A 25,317-nucleotide genomic window follows, 5' to 3' on the forward strand; every position below is an offset into this window, starting at 1 on the left:
GAGGCAGGAAAAGTGGAAGCTTTTGGCATGTAGTACCAATATTTCCTATCATTATTAAGATTTCACTCAGAACTTCCTTATTTCACCTGACTCACATGGTACTAGCCTTCATAATTGACTCAGTGAATGCATATCAGAAGAACTAACAGATGTTCCTTGTAAAACGGCATTTTTTAAACCTATATCATCCTCCAAACCTTTGTTTTCCACAAAACGTTACTCTCAAAAAAAAAAAAAAAAAAAAAAAAAAAAAAAGATAGGCGTACTTGTTTTATTAAAATCATCAGTGCTTCTGGATTCTTTAGTGTCGTTCGGAAAGAAAATGGCATTTCATATAAGCCTACTGATCCTTTCCAGAGTATTTTTACCATAACTCTGTAATACAGTCAAGAAATTATCACATTAGCCATATAATGAGACTCAACCACTCTTGAGTATTGTAATCATGTGCTATAGCACCAGGAAGAAAGGGAGGGAGGAAGAAAGGGAGGAGGAGGAAATCAACAGATACAGAAGACAAAGGCTCTTAAGGACCTATCTTATCAAAAAATAAGAAACGCCCAAGTTTAATTTCAAAGCATATACCTACTGAAATACTGCAAAGAACCATCACATATACACTTCAACAAGTTAACTGAGCAAGCAGGCTTGAAAAAGTAAATCAAGAAGCATTACAATACAGAAAGAAATGCATGTTTTCAGAGTAGCAGTTTAGAAAAAGCTGTAGAAATAGCTATTAGAATGACATAGCTTATGTCATCCTTCAAAAATAAAACCTGCAATTAAATTTGCACATCAAATGATCCTTAAAGCTCATGTGTTACCAATAAAGAGGGGCGGCAGAGGGCACTTAAATCAGACAAGCTGTGTCAGTGGCACAGTACTGTGGTCATATAAAGAGAAGCCATTACAGCAAAGCTTCAACAGGATCTGAAGTGGAATGTCACAGTGAAACACCGATATTAAACTGCCAGAGGCTATATTCATTTCCAAAAGTGATTTAACTTCTTTGAATATCACCAGGCTAGAGTCTGCACAGGCAGAAGAATATATAACTACATGGCCTTTGGCTGAAGTGTTAATACGTTGCAAGTTTACTGCGGTTCAGCAAAATATTAAGGATTTACTTTCAAGTTTATTTCTCGTCAATAAAATATTGATCCTCCAAAAAACTTCTTAAGCTTTATTTAATCTGCACTTTCAAGACCTTCCAATGACAATTCTAACACTAGTATCTAATTCCTCTGTATTTGGGAGATGGACCTATGGAAAAGAGGTTAAATAAACCTATGTCAAGAGGTGAAATGTTATGGTCCAAAGAGCCATGGGTTTGAAACCTAAAAGCTTAATTTTTTCCCCTGGCTCTATCATTTAGTATCATATGACCTTAAACAAATCATTAATGTAGGAAATAGAACAGAGTTGTAAAAAACTCAGGTTCATGTGCAAAACAGGTACAAACACCAGTGCTATTATTTATAGCTGTATCACTTTGGCCAAGTTACTCCACCAAATCTGTCTGCTTGTCTATGAAATAAAAATAATAGTATCTTCTTCAGAGAGACTGAATGAAACAATGCATAAAAGAGCACAGTGTAATAAAGTGGTTAACTAAGTATTAAATGGTGAGCTTAAAGAACATTGCTATTTCTTAGTTTTCTTTACCTTTTAAGTAATCTACCTTAGATGTTGTCTTAGAATAATTTCCTGTGCTCCATGTTGTCTTTATCAGGTCACTGGTTACTTAAGAAAACTGAGTTCCCTCCATATTAAAAAAAGTTTGTTCACAACTAGGTAACCTTCTGTATTTGCCTTTAAAATCCTCTTTCACTTTGGTCAGATAGATAATGTGACCACAGGTCAATGATCTGTGACCCTATTTAGTCAACTAGTCCAAACCTTTTGATATTTTTGACAAAATTCCTAAAGTCTTGTTGACATCAACTTGATTGTCAGGTTATCCAGAGGGCCCTTGGAAAATCTTAAAGGATTTGTCTCTCATCTTATGCAAGAGAGATGTTAATATAATTACGTTTGACATGGGAAAGACTGAAATAAGAAGTGGTGATAAACATTCAGGTTATGTTTTATGGATACATCGTATTAAGATAGGTATTCCAGAAGTCGTACAAAGCTCATAGAAATTTGTCACCACCCTCTATCCAATTATCATCTTAGATTGTTGTATACCATAGAAATAACTAATTTTCCTATCAAATGAACTCTCATCAGAATTTTAACCGTACCAGGGTGCCTGGGTGGCTCAGTTAAGCATCCCACTTCGGCTCAGGTCATGATCTCACAGCTCGTGAGTTTGAGTCCCGCGTCGGGCTCCGTGCTGACAGCTCAGAGTTACTGTTCTGCTCCGATTCTTTCTTAAAAGTGTTTACAATCATCTACTATGAGAACGCTCTATGATGGTATCACTTGAAAAACTCTGACACTATGTCACTGGAATGGGTAAGAATTTCCAGAACTGATGTAGGAGCTGATAGACTCGTAAACCTGTTAACCCAAGAGCAAGAGGAGTAAGAATTAATTATAAGGGACTGAATGGACTGATATGATGATTATAACTTCTGTTTGAAGTAGCTCTTGTTCTTTAATGTTGTGTTTTTCCAATTTAAGGAAACCTTTTTCTCTTTCCTTTTGAGCTACTTATAACTCACAGCAATTTGGTAAATTATACTTTTGTAAACAGAATTGAAGCATTTCTCTTTTCTCCCCAACTCATCTCTCCAGAATTTGAGAATTCTTACTGAGTATTCGTATTTTCATGGCAATATAGTTATTTGCATAAGTTCAATAAAAATCGGTCCTCCTTGTAACAGGACACAATTGTAAACATTGCTTATATTAGAAAGGCTTTGACTGGAATGTCATATTTGAAAATGATGTGCACAGAATCAGATGTGACCAGACAGCTTCAAGGAACTAAGGTTAGCTTTAAGGAGCCAATGCGTATACAGCTACCCTTCTAAAAACTCTCCGGTAGCTTGCTTATAGGATTTCTGCCTAACAGGTGGGTACCCTTACTTCCTAGCCGAATCCAGGAACCTCAGGATACTTGGGGGACCTCAAGAACAGAGGACTTTACTCACATTTATAAGTGTTACAGGCAAAATCTGACAGTGAGTCACTGGCTGAGTCTACAAGCTTCAAGAGCCTTTTGAAAGTCCAATCTATGATTCCTCATTAGAAGTTCCAGCAAAGCAGGGGTGCCTGAGTGGCTCAATCAGTTAAGCAACCAGACTCTTGCTCTCAGCTCAAGATTCATGAGATTGAGCCCCACATCAAGCTCTGTGCTGACAGCGTAGAGCCTGCTTTGAATTCTCTCTCCCCTCTCTCTGCCCTTCCCCTGTGCGCATGCGCTCTCTCTCTCTCTCTCCCTTTCCTCTTTCAAAATAAATAAATAAACTTAAAAAAAGTTTTGGCAAAGCAGACTTTTAAAAAGTATATATGGTCAAGCACTATCCTTGCTGCACCGATATGATCAGGCCAAGTTAATGAAACTAGACTTATGTGGCAAACAGATTGGTCTTACTTAAATTATCTTTGATAGAAATGAGGGTGACTATAAAGACAAAAATCGTGTTTCAATGGAAAACTACAGCATACCCATGTGGGTGTTAAATTCTAGTCCTCTTCATTGTCTTTAAGGTTTTGTTTTCTACCTACAAAGTAGATGGGATCCTGAATTCTTCTAGTCTCCTCCAATATCTAGCTACAATTCTCCAAACTAATGTTTCCAATTTTTCTCCCACCCTTCTGACTTGGAATTACTAAAAATTAAAACTGCCTCTTTCCCAAAGCGCTGCAAGTTGAAGCTGGACAACTTGAGATCAATTTCAGAGAAGTCACCACAACAACTCATATATGGACAACCCTTCCTGCCTACTGCTATGTGGGCCACTCAGAAAGTTCACCAGAACACCTGATGACATCACCAGAGACATTCAAACTGCAAACCAGGAAAACCTGCCAGGTTACTACCACCTGCCCTCACCCTATCTGAAGATGCTTTGAGTCGAACATCTATAAATATTCTTGATGACTAACTGCCCTCTGGACTCAAAAACCACGTTCATTGGTTAATGGTTTGTTCTAACCATTAACCATTAACCTTTTCTTTTTCTTTGGTATCCACAGAAATGTCCAGGACTGAGAAACTGGTTCAACAGATAATCTACTAAATCAGTTTCTAGACCTTGGAAGTTCTTGGGGGAAGTTTCAGATAGGGGAACAAATGACATGTTTTAGGACAAGCTAACCCTAAAATATGGAACCTTGGCATTTTGGATATTTTAGGGTAAAGGAGTTTGAGAAAATGGAAGAAGCAGGAAGATCACTCTGACCTTCCCTGGCCCTTCTCTCCTGAAATAGGTCATAAAACCCTAGTGTGAGAGATGCCCTCCATTCACCAGGAAGAAAGGAGCATCCTTATCTCTGAAGACAAAGGGACACTGAGAAGAATCAGAACAAACAGGCTTTGCTAAATCTCCTCCAGTTTACTATATTTATCCCATACTCTTTATTCTATCATATTCCTCCATAACTGATCAGTTTTCATCTAACCTAGATAAAAATACTCAGGCCTCCTTTTTCCTTTCTTTATGAAGGCTCCTATCTCACGAAAACCTTCTATTAAATAAATCTATATTCTTTTCTCCTATTAATCCTTCTTTGTCAGTTTAATTTACAGATCCAGAGACCCTAAGAGAGCTGAGGGAAACTTTTTCCTCCCCTACACTCCACAGATGCTATACTTATACTCTCACCAAAACTGTATGTATATCACTTGTAAAAATCTATCCCAATTTGAAGGAGAAAAAACTTTTTATGCCATTCTTAGTTTAGCAGTGATCTTTCTTTTTTTTTTTTTTTTAAACGTTTATTTATTTTTGAGACAGAGAGAGACAGAGCATGAGTGGGGGAGGGTCAGAGTGAGGGAGACACAGAATCTGAAACAGGCTCCAGGCTCTGAGCTGTCAGCACAGAGCCCGACGCGGGGCTCGAACTCACGGACCGCGAGATCATGACCTGGGCCGAAGTCGGCCGCTTAACCGACTGAGCCACCCAGGCACCCCAGCAGTGATCTTTCACTAAAACCTTAACCTCAAATTTTTCTTGCTGATTTTTCACTTTTTCTTTTAGATCAATAGGATTCATTCTGTTAGCTATCAGCATGGATTTTTTTTATTATGTATGTACAAGACACAAACATGCATAACATTTTTCCTCTAGACCAAAATAAACATACACCTTGCATTGAGGTTCTCAGTGTCAAAGTTCTAACTTAGAAAACTATAATGTAGACCTATTCTACATCTATTAAAAAAAGAAAAGATAGTAGGTTAGGTCTTTTGGTACTCTCAACAATGTCAGTCAAAGAAAGACAGATGTATGTTTTCACTCATATGTGGGACTTGAGACAACTTAATGGAGGACCATGGGGGAAGGGAAGGGGAAAAAGTAGTTTCAGAGAGGGAGGCAAACCATAAGAGACTCTTGAATGCAAAGACTCTTGAATGCAAACTAAGGGTTTATGGGGCAGGAGCAGAGGAGAGGGGAAATGGATGATGGGCATCGAAAAGGACACGTGTTGGGATGAGTACCGGGTGTTGTATGTAAGTGATAAATCACGGGAATCTACCAGCAAAACCAAGAGCACACTGTACAAACCGTATGTTAGCTAGCTTGACAATAAATTATTCATATATATATATATAAAGAATATCAGACATGATTCCCTAAATTAACAACCACATCTGTGTATCTTTTTATAAATCTGATACATGTGGTAAAACTTTCTATATACCTGCCTAGATTATTCTAATTACATTTAATCCAAAACCAAAAGTGCCTGTTGACCAACTCCCAAGTTAAAATCATTTTATACTGCAGGGGCATCTCTGTGGTTCAGCTGGTTAAGGGTCCAATTCTTGATTTCAGCTCAGGTCAGGATCTCAAGGTAGTGAGACTGAGCCCTGTGTTGGACTACAGGCTGGGTATGGAGCATGCTTAAGATTGTCTCTCTCCCCCAGGCACCTGCGTGGCTCAGCTGGTTAGGCATCCAACTTCGGCTGAGGTAATGATCTCACAGTTTGAGTTCCAGCTCTGCATGGTGCTTGGTCCTTGCTGACAGTGCGGAGCCTGCTTGGGATTCTGTCTCTCTCTCTCTGCCCCCCTCGCTCTCTGCCTCTCCCCCACTCACTCGTGACCTCTCTTCTCAGAATAAACTTAAAAAAAAAAAAAAAGATTCTCTCTCTCCTTCTTCCTCTGCTCCTCTCCAACATGCACACACACTCTCTCTCAAAAAAAAAGATCATTTTATACTGCAGAAGAAAAAACTTACACATTAACTTAGTGCTAACTCTTAACCTCTTCCATCTCAAAGAGGGCACAACTTAATTTTTACTGCAAACACAGAATTCAATTTTAAGGTAACCAATATGTTGACTGTGCTAGTATTAAAGCATTATTTCATTTCTGTAAGGATGCCTGTTGTCATTCTTTCTTAACTTCCTACTGACTTTGAATATTACAGTACTCATTAACAGAAAAGCTGTATGGCTTCATAATAAGGAATCAATATCACCCAAGGGTCAGTTAGTCCCTCTCTAATGCTCATGAACTTTCAGAACTTGGTGTCAAAATATAATCCTTATCCAAGACTCCTGGGATAAATCGGGCACTTCACATGTATGGTATTGTCTCAAATACCACCAAAAAGTCTCCATCAATTGACTTCGACGTTAGAGAAGGACTAAGATGCTAACAAGGCAGATTTTCTGACTGTCAATAAGTTTTGGCAAAAGCTTTCTATATCTTTAAATACAGAAATTAATTCAAATTAGCAATAATTCTACTTTAAAATTTGGCTGCTATAGCATAAGTACATGTTGAATAGGGGGTTACATGGCTCTTTAGATTTTTACATGCATCTTGTAGAAAGACACATACATATGCATAACTCCCACACAAAATTTTCCTGGCTGGTCTTGCTCCATTTTGCAAGGGGGCTTGTTTACAGACAAGCCAGTATCTCCAAGGAACAGATACTGCTTTATTGTTAAAACCTATCAGTCTTCAAGGTTTCCCCCCTCCCAAACTAAAATACCATAAGATGCATTAGAATAATGAGTCTTATATCATTTTGATTCATTTAACAATGAAATAAAATTCAATGTCAAAACAAAAGATAACATAGGCATCCTGTTAGGGAACATAAAAAACATCTACTTTATTTACTTTGAGACAAATACTCTTCTGCATTCTATTAGGATACCACTAGCCCAGGGATCCACGCCAATAAATCAGGATAAACCAGCAGATCTTATACTTACCCGCTAGATCTCCAAACCAAGCTCATTCACAGGGACTTCCAGTAATTACAGCAGCAACATGCTTTATCTCTACCACTAGCTTTGCAAAGACTGAAATCACTCTCAGAGGATGTGTGGGCACACACAGTATATAGTTTACATAGCACTTTCACTTACGTTATTAATTCTTTGACTTTTGTCACCTTATCAAAAATTATACAATGGGGTTACACTAGCAACTCTTAGTCACACAGTTCCTTACCCACTACTCGGTACTGACCTTGGACTTCAGACCTGTAGAAATCTCATTACAACAGCCCTGATTCACCAACAAAGAACTGAGAGATGAATGAAGAAAAAAAAAAATACAAATGAGGGGGGAAATATGAATTTTAAAAATTCATAAGCTCTGTCAATAAACAGTGTCTTAAACATTTGTTGAAATTTGTCTCAGGTGAGTACTGAAGGGGAAGGAGAACTTTTCCTTTGTCCCTTTCCAGGTTCTCCGGCTGGTCTAACAACAAATTGACATAAAACGGATGAACAGGAGAATAACAAAATTAATTCATACATATGGGAGCTCAAAGAAACATGAATTTCAAAGAAATCACCAAAACAAGGAGCTTTTACATCTTTTAGACAAAGAAAAAGTACATTCGTGAGGAAATGACAAGACAAAGGGGTTTGTGCTTGTGGTAGGAAATTAGTAAGGAAGCAGTAACAAGTTTGTTTATACAAGCTTCTCAGACTTGAATTCCCTGTCTTTGGTAAATAAGGATGCTTTTTACCCTCCAGGTGCAGGGAGGGTACCCTTCACACAGAGAATTTAATTCCTGCTTTCAGAGGGAGAGAAGAAGGTCAATGTCCTTCTGGCACAGGCTGTTTCTTAAGTGACTTTAATCCACAATAATCGTTATGCCAAAGTGGTATATTCTGGGGCAGCCTGTCCTGAACCCATCAGTGTGCTGACTTGCTCATAGAAAATGTAGAATTCTCCCTTTAGGTTGTATTAGAGATATAAACACACACTCTAAATACAGACTGCCCTTCAGGTTAATCTGTATTACAGAAGTACATATACACGCTAAAAGCATACAAGTAGCACAGGTATATGCATAAACATTGAACACCACATAAATCTAATGAAATCACACTTATGTATAAATAAAAGATCAGAAGACTTTAATAGGATGACCAGTGAGGAGTCAGTCAGTTTACATAAAAACTGAATAAATAAAAGGTTTCAGGAAGCAAACTGCCACTTCTTTTCCAATAAGGTGAGAAAGCCTTCGTGGGGAGTTTAATATCTGAAGATAATTTCCCAAAAAAACTGAAGAGCCTGATAAAGCAAGGAGGATTGTTTTCTTTCACATGACAGACAAGTTGAAAAGAATACAAACAGAAAAACATCAAGAAAGAAGAGGGTTCATTACTGTCAAGGACGGTAGAGTGGTGGGTTTTGGGGAGAGGGCTGCGAATTTCATATTCACCTATGGGATAGGAAGTTCAGTCCCTGTGGCTAGCAGGAAAAAACATCTTACAAACAAATCACCTGGAAAAGGCAGCACTGGCTTCGAATTCAAATATGTGCCAAAGTCAGGAAAAGAACTAGAACAAAAGTTCTACAGTAATACGTGCCAGGTGGATTTATGAAAAACAGTCAAGAGGGAAGTGCCAGGTTTTGTCAAAAGCCTGTTTGTCTATACAGTGACAGCAAGGAGTGAAGAAAAATACATATATATGTATATACATGCATACACACATACAGAATGTTTTCACGCTGGACACATTAGTGATACAGTAGGCATTCCTCAAAACAGTTAAATAGCAATAAGAGGCAGGTTTTGAAGTGACAGTGTATAGCTTTCTCCTTTAATTTATTTGATGCAAGTTGGTGATTAATTATCCTGCTTCTCCTTGCCTCCTGAAAGAAGGAATAAATAAATACTTACAGTAACACTATTATGTAGTGTGTACTATATTAGGTATCAATGAAATTATATAGTCATCCTAGAAGCAGAAATGATTGGAATTTTAATTATTTATTTTTAATTTTTTTAATGTTTATTTTTGAGAGAGAGAGAGCGCGCGCCAATAGGGGACGGGCCGACAGGGAGGGAGACACAGAAACTGAAGCAGGGTCCAGGCGCCAAGCTGTCAGCACAGAGCCCAACATGGGGCTCCAACTCACAAACCATGAGATCGTGACCTGAGCCAAAGTTGGATGTTTAACTGACTGAGCCACCCAGGCACCCCTATAATTTTATTAATGATGTAGAGATAAAAGAGAAAAATCTCTTCAACTGCAACTAATTAAATGGAAAATCATTTTGATTACTGAGTCATGAGTTAAAGAGGACGTATCATAACCAGAACTGAACTAATTTAAACTTTGTTGCATATGTGACTCCTCAGATTTAAATTATTAAATAGATGAGACTGTAATTCAGTATGTGGTATTTTTTCAGGCTTTGAAATTTACTAGCTCTCTTAAATCCTCATTCCACTCAGGAAATCTTATTAATTTGTGTAAAGTTGAGTTATACACAAGTAACTACAGTTTTACTGTTTAAATCTCACAAGGCCTGTGGCATCTGGGGTTCTCATTGTTTTCCCAGCTGATTTAACTTCTAAAGATCTCGGGCTGTACAGAACTGGGTTCGCTATAGGAGCACTGACCCCAAGCAGGAAACTCTCATCATATCCAGTTCGGCCATTAGGCAAAATAGAGCGTGCATGCATGTATGTGTGTGTCTATCTCTAAGTCAACAAATCATTACCCCCAATTCATTGTTTCGCTTGTATTCGCCCCTCCTCATTCTTGTGTTATATTGTAAACCTAATTGAAATACCTTAATTAATGTTTGTAGAAACCTACAGGTTTAAGACAGCTGATCCACTGCCACAGTTTATGTACATACAGTAAAGCAAAGTATATGAAATGATGACTCAGTAAAATTAAGCAAAAGTAAGAATTAAGAAAATTAAAAATGAATAAACCTTGTTTCTTTTATCATGATGCTTTTGTCCGTTTTCTTCTCTCTCCCCCATTATGCTTCAACAAATGAAGAAAAGTTCACAACTACAGCACAGGATAACAAATCCCCACCCATTCTGATTGCAATGGACAAGTTTAAAACCAAAACAAGGAAACCCCTGCTGGTTAGCATGAAAGGAAATAATCAACAGATTAAAAGCACTGATGTGGCTAATTCTACTAAATCACTACTTTTGCATTCTAACTACTTGCTTTTTTTAGTGTGGCCAACTGGTCATAAGAAAACACAGGTGACTTAACCTGGAAGAACCATGCCAACTATAAAACTAAGCAGACTATTCATTCCCATGGTAATAACTCTTAAAACAGACACAGAAGCCAATTCAGAGATTCCATTTTCAAACCAGGCAGCGATTTGGGGGTATACGCATGTATATAATTTAATCAGTGTCCTGTACCAAACTAATAACAGTCCAAGAGATGAAGCTTACAGAAACTACAGCAGTGGCCCTTTTAATATTGACTCCTGATGCATGGTAAGGTAATCTGCTCCTCAGGCAAAGAACCACAGAGGATGTTACAAAAGCACCACGACAACAATCAGGAACATCCTCCCAGGTGCTGAGTCATTAATTGAATTTCAAAGGTCAGGCGTGTCTCTTCAGGGCACCATATCTACTTTAGGAAAGCACATACCTTTTTGGGTGAAAATTTAAGTCTGATAGTTCTGCTTTACGCGTTGAACACAAAAGAACATTACAAATCTAAGACTTTATACTTTCGTTACTGTTTTTTGTACTTAGTTCCTTTAACTGTTTCCCCAAGCTCTGCTTTTGAGCCTTTTGCTTTGCAGGTGGCTCTTCTAAGGGAACGCTGGTTTGTCCACATATACAGATTTATTAGAGTCCTCTTGGGGCGCCTGGGTGGCGCAGTCGGTTAAGCGTCTGACTTCAGCCAGGTCACGATCTCGCGGTCCGTGAGTTTGAGCCCCGCGTCGGGCTCTGGGCTGATGGCTCAGAGCCTGGAGCCTGTTTCCGATTCTGTGTCTCCCTCTCTCTCTGCCCCTCCCCCGTTCATGCTCTGTCTCTCTCTGTCCCAAAAATAAATAAACGTTGAAAAAAAAAAAATTAAAAAAAAATAAAAAATAAATAAAAAAAAAAAAAAAAAAAAAAAAAAAATAGAGTCCTCTTGCCCCAGATCTACAGGGCCTCTTACCAAACATAAAATGGGCCCCAGACTTACAGATCTGACGTAGACCTGGAGAGGTGCCACCCAGATATCCCTTCAAGGAATGATTCCTTGTCCCAGCTGCTGGCTGTACAGTCAGCAGACAGCCTTGAGCAATCAGCCCTTTGAGGGATTGCCTCAGGGGCAGTAAGCTACCAAGCCCAAGGTCATGCCCTTCCCAGGGAGGCCCACGACCAATGAGTGATCAAGGTGGGAGTACAGACATTTGGCCATTTCAGCCCAACGCAGGACTACTTTTAGGCCATTTTTGCTCCAAAACTCATGGTGATGTCAGCAGTCTGCAATTGGTCCTGCAATGTAACCTGACTCCCCACCCCATGCCTAATCATGCCATATCTAAGATTTTAAGTAAGCTTTACTGAAAATAGTCATTTCAGAGATACTATTTCCAGAAACAGTTAAAGCACAATATATTTTGATATCAAACTTTGGGAGCAAAATGTTTAAGCCGATAAAAATATGCTAAAAAACACAAAAACATAAAAAGACAAGCCACAAACTAGAATATTTACAAATCATATTTCTTTTAACATTTCTTTCAAGGCAAGTGTACTGGTGACAAATTCCCAGTGCGGTGTTGTCCTTGTTTTGTCTCAGAAGGTCTTTATGTCTCCATTTTTGAAGGATAATTTTCCTGGATACAGAATTCTAGACTGGTGGTTTGGATTTGGTTTTCCTATAACATTTTTGTTTTGTTTTTAAAGTAGGCTTCATGCCCAGCATGGAATGCAATGCGGGGCTTGAACTCACAACCCTGAGATCAAGACCTGAGCTGCGATGGAGTTAGATGCATCACCAACTGGGCCACCCACGCACTCCATGGTTTTCCCGTAACTTTAAGTATTTCACTTTATATTCTTTTCTTGCTTACATGGTTTTTGAGAAGACCAGTGTGATTCCTCTAAAGGTGAGCTACATCATGTTAGCCACTATTAAGAATAAAAGCACAGAGGTGCCTGAGTGGCTCAGTTGGTTAAACATCCAACTTCAGCTCAGGTCATGATCTCCTGGTTCATGGGTTCAAGGCCTGCATTGGGCTCTGGGCTAATGGCACAGAGCCTGCTTCAGATCCTCTGTCTGCCTCTCTCTCTGCCTCTCTCTCTCTCTCAAAAATAAAAAAATAAAAAGAATACAGCACAGTCTTTCCCTTTAGCATTTGATTCCATATTGCCAGTTTAATTTAATCAGTGCACATTCCAAACACTGAGCTAGGTACTTGGAGATGATCAAAAAAATAGAGATTCAATAGGATACACTGGAACTAGGTTGTTCATGTCTACAGGGAGCCTAGAAACTCGGGGACTTTAAGACAGAACATTCTATTTTGTAAAGGAAACTATGAAGTTTTTGAGGGCAGAGACTTTATCTTCATTGTGGCCTAGTACTACTCAACCTTCTTTACATTTGCTTCCTGGTTTACTAAGGAGAATTATAAACTTGATAATGAGACACACTATAAATCTGTATCAGTCTTAGTTGGTCTCTGACTGTGGTGGACTCCACACCATATTCCCCATAGTGACCACATTCTCAAGTTATAATAGAGCACGCTCCTCCTTGCCTTCACCCCTCCTCAGAAAATAACTACGCTTCCCATATAACTACAAAAATACAGACAAACAGCATCACCTCCCTTATCTCCATGTAAATAAGAGAGTTTTTTTAAGAAAATCTTTAATTGCACAAAAGCTCTATTAGACGTTAAGTATTGCTTCAAAAATGGATTTACAAATGACAAGTTTACATATGACATTTAAATATTCCATTTACTCATTTCAGAAATGCATCTCAGGCAGAAAGTTCAGTCAACAATATATCTTATGGTATCTTAAAAGCCTGTCTTTATATCATCTGGAAATAAAGCCTTTTCGGATAGAATAATCTTGTTACCCCAATTTTTTGTTGATTTAATCAAATCCCCTGCACAGAATCTTTGTCATCTTGGAAATATTTATTCCCTTTTCAAAAGAGTTTTAAGAGTTAAATTCAGAATATAAAACTTTAAAACAAACTTTTCACCATTTTAAATGTTTCACACACTCAGGTCTTTCTCACCTCATGCAAACCTCACACCAAAGATTCAAAGAGCTAGGGTATTTTCCAAATAGAAACATCTTTTTTTCTGGTATTCTTGCATAAAAAGATTTCACTGCATTTTATGTGTCAGTAATTTCAATCATCCCCAAACTGATAGCAAGAAGCCACCTGATGTGCTGTTATCTAATCCCGACATCTTGTATGCTCACACTCTAAAATGAAAGAAAATAAAGTGTGTCTGTATGCAGGCAAAAGAAAGCTGAATGATTAATTGCTATATATGTCTGTTCTTTAAAATCTGATTTTGTAGCTGAATTTTTTCATCATATCCAAAAAACAGAAACACATACTGAAAAAGGTAAAATTTTTAAGTGGTTAATACTTTTAGTGTATTGTTTCTGCAAAGGTAAACAGTTTAAATAACTGCTTACTTCCAAGGGCTAAGTCTGAAGTGAAACTGTGTATTTCCTAAAACTCTAGTGCTATTCTCAGAAACAGCTCATTAGCTACCAATTAACCCATTTCTGTAAGTCTTTAGTAATCTTACACATGCTGACCTACCTCTAGGCTTGGACCTTCTCATGGTAACGAAGACGAAGGGTGTATCAAAGAATCTGTATCTACACACAATTTCAACAGCAGACTTTTATCAATACTGCAATATGTCTGGAGCTCACTGGTACAAAACTCCTTTTGGGCTTCATCTCACAACATGACAATGATGATAAATTGCAGGAAGAGGATGAATCAGCAATGACAATAACTACCTAAGCACAAATTTGTGCTCCATACTGTATTGGGCACTTTCTTTATGCTATCTCAATTCAATCCTTACAATTCTATGATATCAGTACCATATACCTACTTTACAACTATAAAATTTGAGGTTCAAGAGACTACATGTCCTAAATTTTACAAGTGTTGGATGGTGAAAGCTGTGAACAGGCTTTCCTCCTACAGCCTACACGCACTATCTAGATAAAAAGGCAATTGGTAAAACCCCTCTACAATTATGTTTCTTTAGACTGGTCAATTACTTTTTTGGGGGAAACCAAAGAAATGACTGTTAGGTGGAACTAAATAAGCCAGTTGTTTAGTAAGTCACAAACAACATTTCTTAAAAATACAAAAGAATATGACTGGCAATTGTATTAAGAGAGCACAAAAGTAGTTGCTAGATGACTCAGCCAAGCAATAAATTAGAGGTTAGAGCAAGAGAATTAAAACTGTTGAAACCGGATTGAAGATTAAAAGACAGGTGGCTGATGGCTGTGAGGGACCTTGAACACCGCCCCCTCAGTCACTCAACAAGGAACTGAGTAAGTACATTCTAATGGAAAAATTTAACATTTTCTTCTGGACTAAGACACAGAGAGAGTCAGCAACTGCAATGTTAGACCAAAGATAACCAAATCATCTAGCTACAGCAACAGCCACTGCACTAGAATCCATAATATCTGAAGACAGAGTGCAGGAAGACGGTAATTTTACTACCATCTGACCGGTATTTCTCTCCCAAGATATAAGGAAATACTCTTAAAACATAGTTACTAGAAAGAAATATCGTAACCACAATTGCTAAATAGTATCCTGGCACCTTTAAAAAGCTTCAGGATACAATTTGGGACACCCAGAATAAAAGGTTATGTGCAAATCCTAAACCCAAAAAGAGATAAAGACATGATGTGTGCCGGGTGAGTTGAAGAAAAACAAGAGAAATAAAGGAAGTTAAGAAGACAAACAAAACAGACAAATTTATGAAGCTAAAAGAAACACCCACTCAGTATTACTCAAGCAAGCCTCAGATCACCTATACCAAGGTATCCAGACGAATGGCTAAAACCCCAAGGAAGAGAAAAATCAGAACTAGATTTTTTCCCCCACATCAAGAATGTAAAATACAGAATATAAAAATATTGAAAAAAATGAATACAGGTTTTTAATAGAAAATGCATTTAAATATTGAGATATAATTTGCATACCATAAAACTCTCCCTTTAAAAAAAATTTTTTTTAATGTTTATTTATTTTTGAGACAGAGAGAGACAGCATGAACGGGGGAGGGTCAGGGAGAGAGGGAGACACAGAATCGGAAACAGGCTCTAGGCTCTGAGCCATCAGCCCAGAGCCTGACGCGGGGCTCGAACCCACGGACCGTGAGATCATGACCTGAGCCGAAGTCGGACGCTTAACCGACTGAGCCACCCAGGCGCCCCAAAACTCATTAAAGTGAACAATTCAGTACATCTGAACTATTATTAATAATACTTTGTTTCACACACATATACACAAAGAAAATGCATTTAGTAATCCTCAGATTACAATTCCTTCAAATACATCCCAGTAAATAAAGAAATTTTTAATTCTAAAAATGCCAGTACTTTCAAAGCCACCCAAGTGGTTTTGTTTTCCTTCCTCTGCTGCTTCTTCCTCCTCTTACTTTCCCCTCTTCTTTTTGTGCTTGCCAGTTTTCTCAGAAATAATATAGAAGATGGCACGGTCTTCCTACCGTTCCGCTGCTAGTAGGCTACAGTAACATCCAAAAATTTCATACTCAAAAAGATTCTATGCATATAACTGTTAAGACCCATTGAGCTTACTGACAGTTGACAGTTTTAATACCTCTACCTAACATTTTTCTTAATGAAACACTTACATATCCATGATCTCAATTTATTGTCAAAACATGTAATCTGGAAGGTAAGCCGAGTCAACAGTCCCATCACCCCTCTTTTAAAAACAGGCAAACTGACACAAAGAAGTCAAGTAAGCAGGGCACCACACCAAGGGCCCCTGCAGCAGGACTGGGCATGAAGGCAGGGGCAAGCCCTAGATTCAGCCCAGGACTCTCAGGCTCACACTCAGCATTTCATGTGTAACTGTAGTGTTTCTCAGAGTACATGCAAATGTCAAAATTTCCTGAGAAACAGCAGACAGCTTGAAATACACTCATCTCTCTACAAGTGGACTCACCTCAAAAATGAAAATATGCTTCAATTCTCATTTTTCCACCTCAGTCCAACGAGAGCTGTGTTAAAGATGACCTGTACATAAAAATAAGTGAATACAAATTAAATTCCACTTTGAAGCACAGTATGAAAGCAGCAGTCGTTTTTGTGTGAAACAGGTATGTTCTCTTTTAAATTTTTTGTTCTCTTTATGTAGTGAAAAATTATATGGATGGAAAAGATAAAAAAGAAAGAAATAATAAGGGATCAAATATTGGGATGGGCATATTAGCACGCCCTCTGATTTAGTCCTGCATTGCAGTAACTCTGAGAAGTACTAACTTCCAAACAAACTACAATTCTAAGACTTATTACACTAGGATTTGAATGGACCAAATGCCTCAGAGGTACTTTATTTTGCAACTTTTAACATTTTCCTAGCAGTTTACAAACTATATGTAGATTAGGCATATTCAATTTTTTCCTATATATAGTTGGACCTATATATTCAGCTCAAGGTCTATAAACAAACATTTAAAATGCACACCCCAACATTGTAAGGGCATGTTATCAAATGACTTATATCTGTGTAACTGATAATATCGCGGATATTAATCTCACTGATAATAACTGATACATAATAATATATATCTTCAGCAGGTACCTATCCATCAGATATTTAACGAATCCATATGTGTGAAAAAAAATTTTAAGTTAAATAATAAGACATGGGACGCCTGGGTGGCTCAGGCGGTTAGGTGTCTGACTTCGGCTCAAATCATGACCTCACAGTCCTTGGGTTTGAGCCCCCTGTTAGGCTCTGTGCTGACAGCTCAGAGCCTGGAGCCTGCTTTGGATTCTGTGTCTCCCTCTCGCTGCACCTCCCCTGCTCACGCTCTGTCTCTTTCTCTCTCTCTCAAAAACAACTAAAAACATTTTTTAAGTTAAATAAGACAGAGAGTTCGTGCTGTAAATAAAAAACAATCAGTAATACCATATAATGTTCAAGAACTATAATAATTCAAGTATGGACTTTTTGACATGTGACTCTAAAAGCAATGAAAACAGACTTTGGAGTACAGGAGTTCGAACAGAAATCCCAACTCCGTATCAGCATGGAAACACTGAAGATCAGCACCTCATTCTTCTGTTCATATCCTAATATAATATAATCTCACTTGCCTAGAGGCCACACATAAATGACAACCTCAGCAATGTCAACGAGTAAATTAAAAAGTTACATGGCTAGTGAAATAGATGCCACATCATCTACGTGCTAAATTTCTGCATTGGACTCTGAGAAGATGCCCTGAAGCTCAGTTTAGATCTTTTAAAATCTTATTGTAGAAAAAGTTCTAATGAACTTGGTAGTCAAATCAATCCACAGCAGGGAGAAGCATTGATCAGAAGCATTAAATCTGAATTTGGGGAGCTAGGACTGCTAGAGGTTAACAGAAAGAAACAACAGCAGAAAGAAATTGGTAGATTGTAATGAGAGATTATGACACAATGGGAAGAAAAACTGTATAAGGCATCCTTAGAATATTTGACATAGAACCCATGCATACATTAATTTCAAGGATACACTATATTACGATCCAAATAAATAGTATGCATAGTAATAAGTAACATTCTGTTTAAGAAGACTAAAAAGGACTTGATACTTAGAAGAAAAATTACCAACTTAACAGTTTAAAAATGAATAAAATTCTAATATTTACAGAATTATATATACAGAATTATAATATACTTCAGAATTAACTCTGAAGTATATAGCTAGGAAATGCACTTATTTTGAACTTGGAAAGCATATTATTAGGCAAACCTGATAAATGAAATGTTAATGTAGTTAAATGAGCAAATATTAGGGACTTAGGCCTCATAACTAAAACCAAGCACTATATTAAATAGTCTCTCCCCTCATAAGGTTCACAGTTCAGTAGAAAACACCACCATATATATAATTAAATTTTAATACTATTTAGATGTGTAACAGAGGTATAAGCAAGAGACATATAATATTTGGTTGTTTCTCTTTTTATGATGTTACCAACGTGCAACATTATTGCACATTGATGTGCAATGCCTAGACACTTTAATTTAGTAAGGGTCATAAGTGTGACTTGAAGAAGGCTGGAATATATAAAATGGATGAGAAAAAAATATATCAAAAGTAAAACTATGACATGGATTAAATATAAGTATCAGAAATTCCCTCCCTCCTTTCCACTATAATAGCAAAGAAAACTATTGTCAAGAGGATCAGTTAATATTTACTGAGAATTCATTGTGTTCTCAGCTATAAGGGCCTAAACATGTATGAACACATTCAGTTCTCAACAACAACCCTATGATGAAGGCTCTATTATTATCCTGTTTTAAAATTAAGAAAATGGAGGCATGCAGACTGTAAATAACTTGCCCAAAGTTACACCAGTAAGTAAAGAACCAAAATTAAAATACAGGAAATTTGGCTTCAGAATCCATGCTTTTCATCACTGCATACCTAAGAGTGTACTAAACGCATAAAGATACACTCTCTTATAGAAGGTGTACTTCTCAAAGTACCACACGTTGTTTGCTTTAAAAAGAGCTACTATCAGGGCACCTAGGTGGCTCAGTTACTTAAGCAACTGACTTTTGCTTTTGGCTCAAGATCTCAAGTTCGTGAGTTCAAGGCCCACATCAGGCTCTGTGCTGACAGAGCAGAGCCTGCTTGGGATTCTCTCTATCCCTCTCTCTCTCTGCTCCCTCCCCTGCTCACTCTAGCTTGTGCATGCTCTCTCTCTCAAAATAAATAAATAAACATTTTTTAAAAACAGCTATAATCATTAACACTTTCATATTCCTTCAAAACCAATTTTCCATTTTTGCTAGTTTATCAATTCATGTTTAGGATTTGGTTCTATAACTATTCTATATTCTCCAGATGCTTTGCTTAAATATGTCAAAATTTCCCCAATGACTCCTACTATCACAAATTCTGAAACTTACTAGGAATTTATCCAAAGGATACAGGAGTGCTGATTCATAGGGGCACATGTACCCCAACGTTTATAGCAGTGCTATCAACAACAGACAAATTATGGAAAGAGCCTAAATGCCCATCAACTGATGAATGGATAAAGAAGATGTGGTATATATACACAATGGAGTTGGCAATTACTACCTGGCAATGAGAAAGAATCTTACATTTGCAACAACATGGATGGAACTGGAGGGTATGATGCTAAGTGAAATAAGTCAGTCAGAGAAAGATATCATGTTTTCACTCATGTGGAATTTGAGAAGCTGAACAGAAGACCATGGGGCAAGAGAAGGAGAAAAAGATAGTTTCAAACAGAGAGGGAGGCAAACCATAAGAGACTCTTAAATACAGAGAACAAACTGAGAGTTAATGGTGGGGCGAGGAGGAAAACAGGTGATGGGCATTGAGGAGGGTACTTGTTGGGATGAGTGCTGGATATTGTATATAAGCGATGAATCATGGGAATCTACTCCTGAAACCAAGAGCACACTGTAAACACTTTATGTTAGCTAACTTGGCAATAAATTATATTTAAAAATAAAAGTAAAAAAGTAAATCTTTTAAATTAAAAAAATTAAAATGAAAATTCAGAAAGGAATAAAGAATGAAGCATTTATCCAAACTCTTTCATATAAACTATACAATTAGCTAAACAAATAGTACATGAGGGGGAGTTTTTCTTTGTAGACTCATTCCAGATAATAAATCAATATAAAGTGGCAATTAAAATATCATCCTGTGCAACTCCTAATGAATTCAAGTATGGAGGCAAAACAGCTACTAGTATCAAAAAAAGAAAAACCACCACATATGTCTCCTTAGAGAAGAAATACCATTCATATATTAGGAAGTGAGGAGGATGGGGAGAACAAAGGGAGGAAAAGAAAGAGAAGCGGAGGTGAGAGACAGGGAGAAAGGAAGGAAGGAAAGAAGGAAGGAAATCTGAATTTGATTAAGTCTCTAGACTCTACCACTTTATAAAAAACACACAGGAGATAAGGACATGTTAAACTATACCACCAAGACCCCATCAGCAATATGTAGCAAAGTACATATTAATAAGAATAAAGGACACCATTTGGACCCTGACTCAAACAAATGCAAAAAGAAGCCTTATGAAACCATTGGCAAATTGAACATTAATTATTTAGTAATATTTAGAATTAACTTTAAGTTTCAGGTATGATAATTAAATTATGGTTACTACATTTTAAAGTGTTTTTATCTTTTAGAATAACATACTGAAATATTTACAAATAAAATGATATATCTGACACCTGCTTAGTTTCACACAGAAGAGAAAAAATGGAAATGGGGCAGATCAGTGAACCAAGATTAGCCCAGAGTTAGTAACTGCTGAAGCTCGATGATGGCTACCTAGGAGTTCATTATACTAGTTTGTCTACCTTGTATATTTGAAGGTTTCCAAAATACAATTTTTTTAAATAGGAGGTATACAGCACATTAAACAAATGGCACTTCAAATATTACAACAGAAGTACTTTTAAGAATTTAAAACTTCACTACATGTTTGTATGAGAAAAAAAAATGTTTTAACAAAATAGTAACACTAATGTCTCAACTAGTAGGTATTTTTCTCAATTTTTAGCTAAAATGTTATGCTTTGTTTATAAGTAATGGTTGATCTCTTTATTAAGTACAGCTAGTACGCTGAAAACAGCTGAAACAGTTGAAAATGGAAAAGCAGTAACTTTAAAAACATAAATATAAGCAAACTGCCAGACTTTAGATTTTTTTACTTCCAAACTTTTTTGTTCACTTTGTCTGGCACTAGAAAGACTCAGGTTGAGGTAGAGGGGTGCACAGAGTTTGGTTCAAATTCTTCAAGTTTGGATAACATATGTGTAAAATTTAAATTATTGTATGATGAATCCTGTTAAGTGAGAAACAGCTGTATTCAACACAAAAAGGTGAAAAGTACAAAGGCTTTGAAATTCAGTTTTTGTTCCATCACTTATTAGTTTCACATCATTTCAGGCAAGTTTTAGTGCCTTCATCTGCACAATGAGAAAAATAATTTCTTCCACATAATGATGTGATACATGGATTTGATTATACTATGATATAAATTATAAATACATATTCAATGTATTTTAATATTTTATATAAACTACAGAAGTGTATGTACACACACACACACACACACACACACACACACACACACACAGTTTCCTAGCATTTTTCTGTTAGATAGTGTTTCACAGTAGCTAATATTCCAATTGTCAACATCCAATCATTATTCTACCAGTTAACAGTACTGTTATGCTACCTGATATTACACTCACTTCTTCCCAAATGCCAACAATATTTCCCATGGGCATAAATAATAATTTGGAAAACACATACACTGATGAACTAAGAAACCCCTTTATACACTGAAGCTATGGGTGTTCTTTATGAAATCAGCAGGCCAAGAATTTGCCTATAACTTCTATTTACTTAAGTTGTATAGATTTTGGATAAATAATATTATTTGAAAAGTTTAAAGGTAGGCTGCTTTCAGTTACACAGCCAAATCTTACTTACACTTGAAATATATTTGGTGTTTGAAGGATAAATCTACACTAAAAAATATCAAAGTAATCACTGGACTAATGCTCCTATAAGAAAATTCTTATCCTTGAAGATAAAGTATCAACAAGAATGGGCTTTCTTCCAACTCACTTGATGCCCTAGGGCATTTTGCATACACCTTAAAACACTTATCATGTTGTATCAGGTATTTACATACTGGTCCCACAGTTGGAATATAAGCTTCAAAAAGACAGAGAAAGACTTATTTTCCTTTTCTATCATCAGCATCTGCATAGTAGCGCCTGGCAGCAGCAGGTGCTTAGTAAATGTTTGCTGAATTCATATATAAGTATATGCACCTTCATTCTCTAAGGGCTTCCGGATCAAATCATTACATGCCCCTTTGTTAAGTACTCCATGAAGGGACTGAGCCTATCAAACCCGGGACTAGAACCTTAAGAGACTCCCATTGTACTCTTACCCTTACCCCTTATCCCCTAGAGGGCACATCTATTGCAGATTCAACACAGACAATATTCCTGGGTTACTCTTCTAAGCCTAGCCTTCAATCTATAATACCAGCTAAGACTTACTGACAGCACTTTATGTGCAAGGTGCCACACTAAACACAGCATATACCTTTGCTCGTGTGTTCTTTACGATAGCCTGGGATTATTAGTATTACTCCCATTTTACAGGTAAAGATGCTAAGGCTTAAAGAGGTTATGAAATATGTTCAAAGTTCCAAGGTCATAGAGCAGAGGCAGGATTTGAGCCAGGTCTGTCTGACCATGGCCCACATTCTTAATCACTGACTCTACTGAATAGAAGACTACTAGTAAACAAAACTTTTCAAAAAAGACTCTGAAAGTCTCTTTCTTCTTACGTTTTCTGACACATGGGGACCCTTCCATACAGTGAATACTAATCAACAGAAGCCACTCTAAGATGGCAACAGAGGATGGAAATCATGCTTAAAGAATAAACAATCTGAGCAGTCTAGAAATGTTGTGAACAAGACTAGAAATTTTTTTAAAAAAAGGAGAGATGCATAAAGGACTAGATCACTATTAATGACTAAATCTGTATAGAACTCAAAAGCTACAAAGCACAAACAAATACACACACTAATTCACAAAGCTGCCCTGGGATGTTGGTGTCATATAGATTTGACGCTGAGACCTTCATTAGAACCAGCAGAGATAGTATAGGTTAACATAAGACCGTTTTTCCCAAGTTTAAATCTCAGCTTTGACAATTACTGCATAGCTTTAGGAAAGGTACTTATCAACCACGCTAAGCCTCAGTTTCCAGGGGTGTAAAATAGAAATAATGCCTCCCTTGTAGCAAAATGATGAGAAAAACAATTAATACATCATGTTGCTCAAAGTCGTTAGCTTAAGCACAGGTATGTGGACTGGTAATGATAGGAAGAAGGTAATGCTATTTAAGGAAACAAAAAATGGTGTTTTAGAGGCCTGGATGTTCAAAAGCAGCAGCAGCAAAGAAACTAAAAACAATCAACAAGCTGTCCTCAGGCTTAGATTCCCAGGCAAAACTGGACTGCCTACAGAGGGGATCCTACCCAGAAAGGTATATCTGAAAAAACTGTTCTTCGCCCGGGCAGCCTTCAAGGGCAAGCAACAAGAATGGGTAACAAATACTTTTTTTCTTTTAAGTCAGCTCTATGTATAATGTAGGGCTCAAATTCACGACCCAAGTTGGTGCATGCTGTACCAACTGAGCCAGCCAGGCACCCCAGTTAGGACATACTTTTTAAACTGTAAAACTACTGGGAAACTATTAACCACTTCCAACTAAGATTAACCTAACTGCTTTCCTGACAAAACCACATTGGGATCAATAACATTAATTCTTAATGACTAAGGAGAAGTTTTCACCTAGAGTGGAGCTGAGCAAGAATGGAAATAGCACTTATGACAAAAATTGCTGGACTCTCCCTGTTTCACCCTATGAGATACCCTGTGACACCTTCCTCCGCCCCTTCCTTGGTCAATTAACCCTTCAAAAATTCTTACTAAATGCAAACACTGTTCTAGTTCCAAGGAATACAAGGACGAACCATGAACAGGAGAGTGCAATAGGACAGTAACAATAACAGCAGCTAAGATCTGAGTGTTTGCACTGTGCCAGGCTCTTCAGGTGCTTGACATATTTCATAACTTAATTCTCACAACAAGCCCACAAGGTAGGTAGTAATACTGTCCAATAAATGACAAAAAATGGAAACATGGAAATCTGTCATACCTTGCAAAGTCATTCAGCAGTGAAGCTTAGATTCAAATCTAGGCAGGTAAGATAGAATGATAAATGTTGGACAAACAGGTTATGGGAACATCAAGGCCCCCAAAATGTAAGTAAACTGGTTAGTAATGAATAAAGTTAATAAGTATACTTTAAAGTCTTAGAAATCCTTAGAAACACACAAAGAGAAGGTAAACAAAGACACGGGCCCCATCTTTAAAATTTTCATGGACCACGTAGATAACAGCTCAGGTTCACCACCACTTCTCAGAAACATCAACAGCTGTTACCTTTGGTTTCACTCAAACAAAGAAGTTTAAAAATAATAAATGAAGAGTGACTAGGGAAATACATTGCCCAAACGAAACCAGTTAACGTTATTAAACTGAATTACAATCATGACCAAAAATGTGATCACATCATAAAATATCATAAAGCCGCTCCAGCAATGAATGGCTGAAAGACCATTCTCTGTAACACATAGGTTTTACATGGGGTTGCACACCCAACTAATACTTTTATTGGAGAAGAAGCATCATACAGTTGGGCCAGTAAAGGTCTTCTTGAGGTGAGCTTGCCCACACCAGTTAACCAGTTAATTAACCAGACGTTTCATCAGTGACACATCTAATAGATAAGTTTCTCTTAAAGCAACAGTCTTAGGGAGATTTTCTGGAATTAAATTGCCTTCAGTTGTACCGTGTGAAGAGGTTAGTTCTATAATACATGCTATGCTACTAGTCAATCCTCATTATCTGCAAAGTATAATTTAACATTTGCAACATGAGTCCCATATTCTTGTCTGCCTAATAAAACAACTCTCATTGCTTTCCTAATGGATTCAAAAATGAGCTTGATCTTCCTCACAAAACAAGTTTACTCTCCAAATTTACTAACTTATTTTAATATGTCTCCTTTTTCCTCATCACTCAG

General features: G+C 37.3%; 1 protein-coding gene across 4 annotated transcripts in view; it reads right to left on the bottom strand.

The window, feature by feature from the left end:
- The window catches only part of EPS8 (epidermal growth factor receptor pathway substrate 8), a 190,483-nt gene that overhangs the window by 110,930 nt on the left and 54,236 nt on the right, over positions 1-25,317 (bottom strand). For 2 of the 4 annotated variants that reach the window (XM_045464478.1, XM_045464474.1), the window contains exon 1: positions 16,582-16,652. The exons of 1 other annotated variant lie outside the window; for it this stretch is intronic. The gene's annotated coding sequence lies outside the window, so the exon portion shown is untranslated. Of the gene's footprint in view, positions 1-7,342; positions 7,367-16,581; positions 16,653-25,317 lie in introns of those variants that run through there. One more of the 4 variants, XM_045464477.1, reaches the window with a different exon arrangement.

This window comes from Leopardus geoffroyi, chromosome B4 (genome assembly GCF_018350155.1).
Source record: "Leopardus geoffroyi isolate Oge1 chromosome B4, O.geoffroyi_Oge1_pat1.0, whole genome shotgun sequence".
Taxonomy (NCBI): Eukaryota; Metazoa; Chordata; class Mammalia; order Carnivora; family Felidae; genus Leopardus; species Leopardus geoffroyi.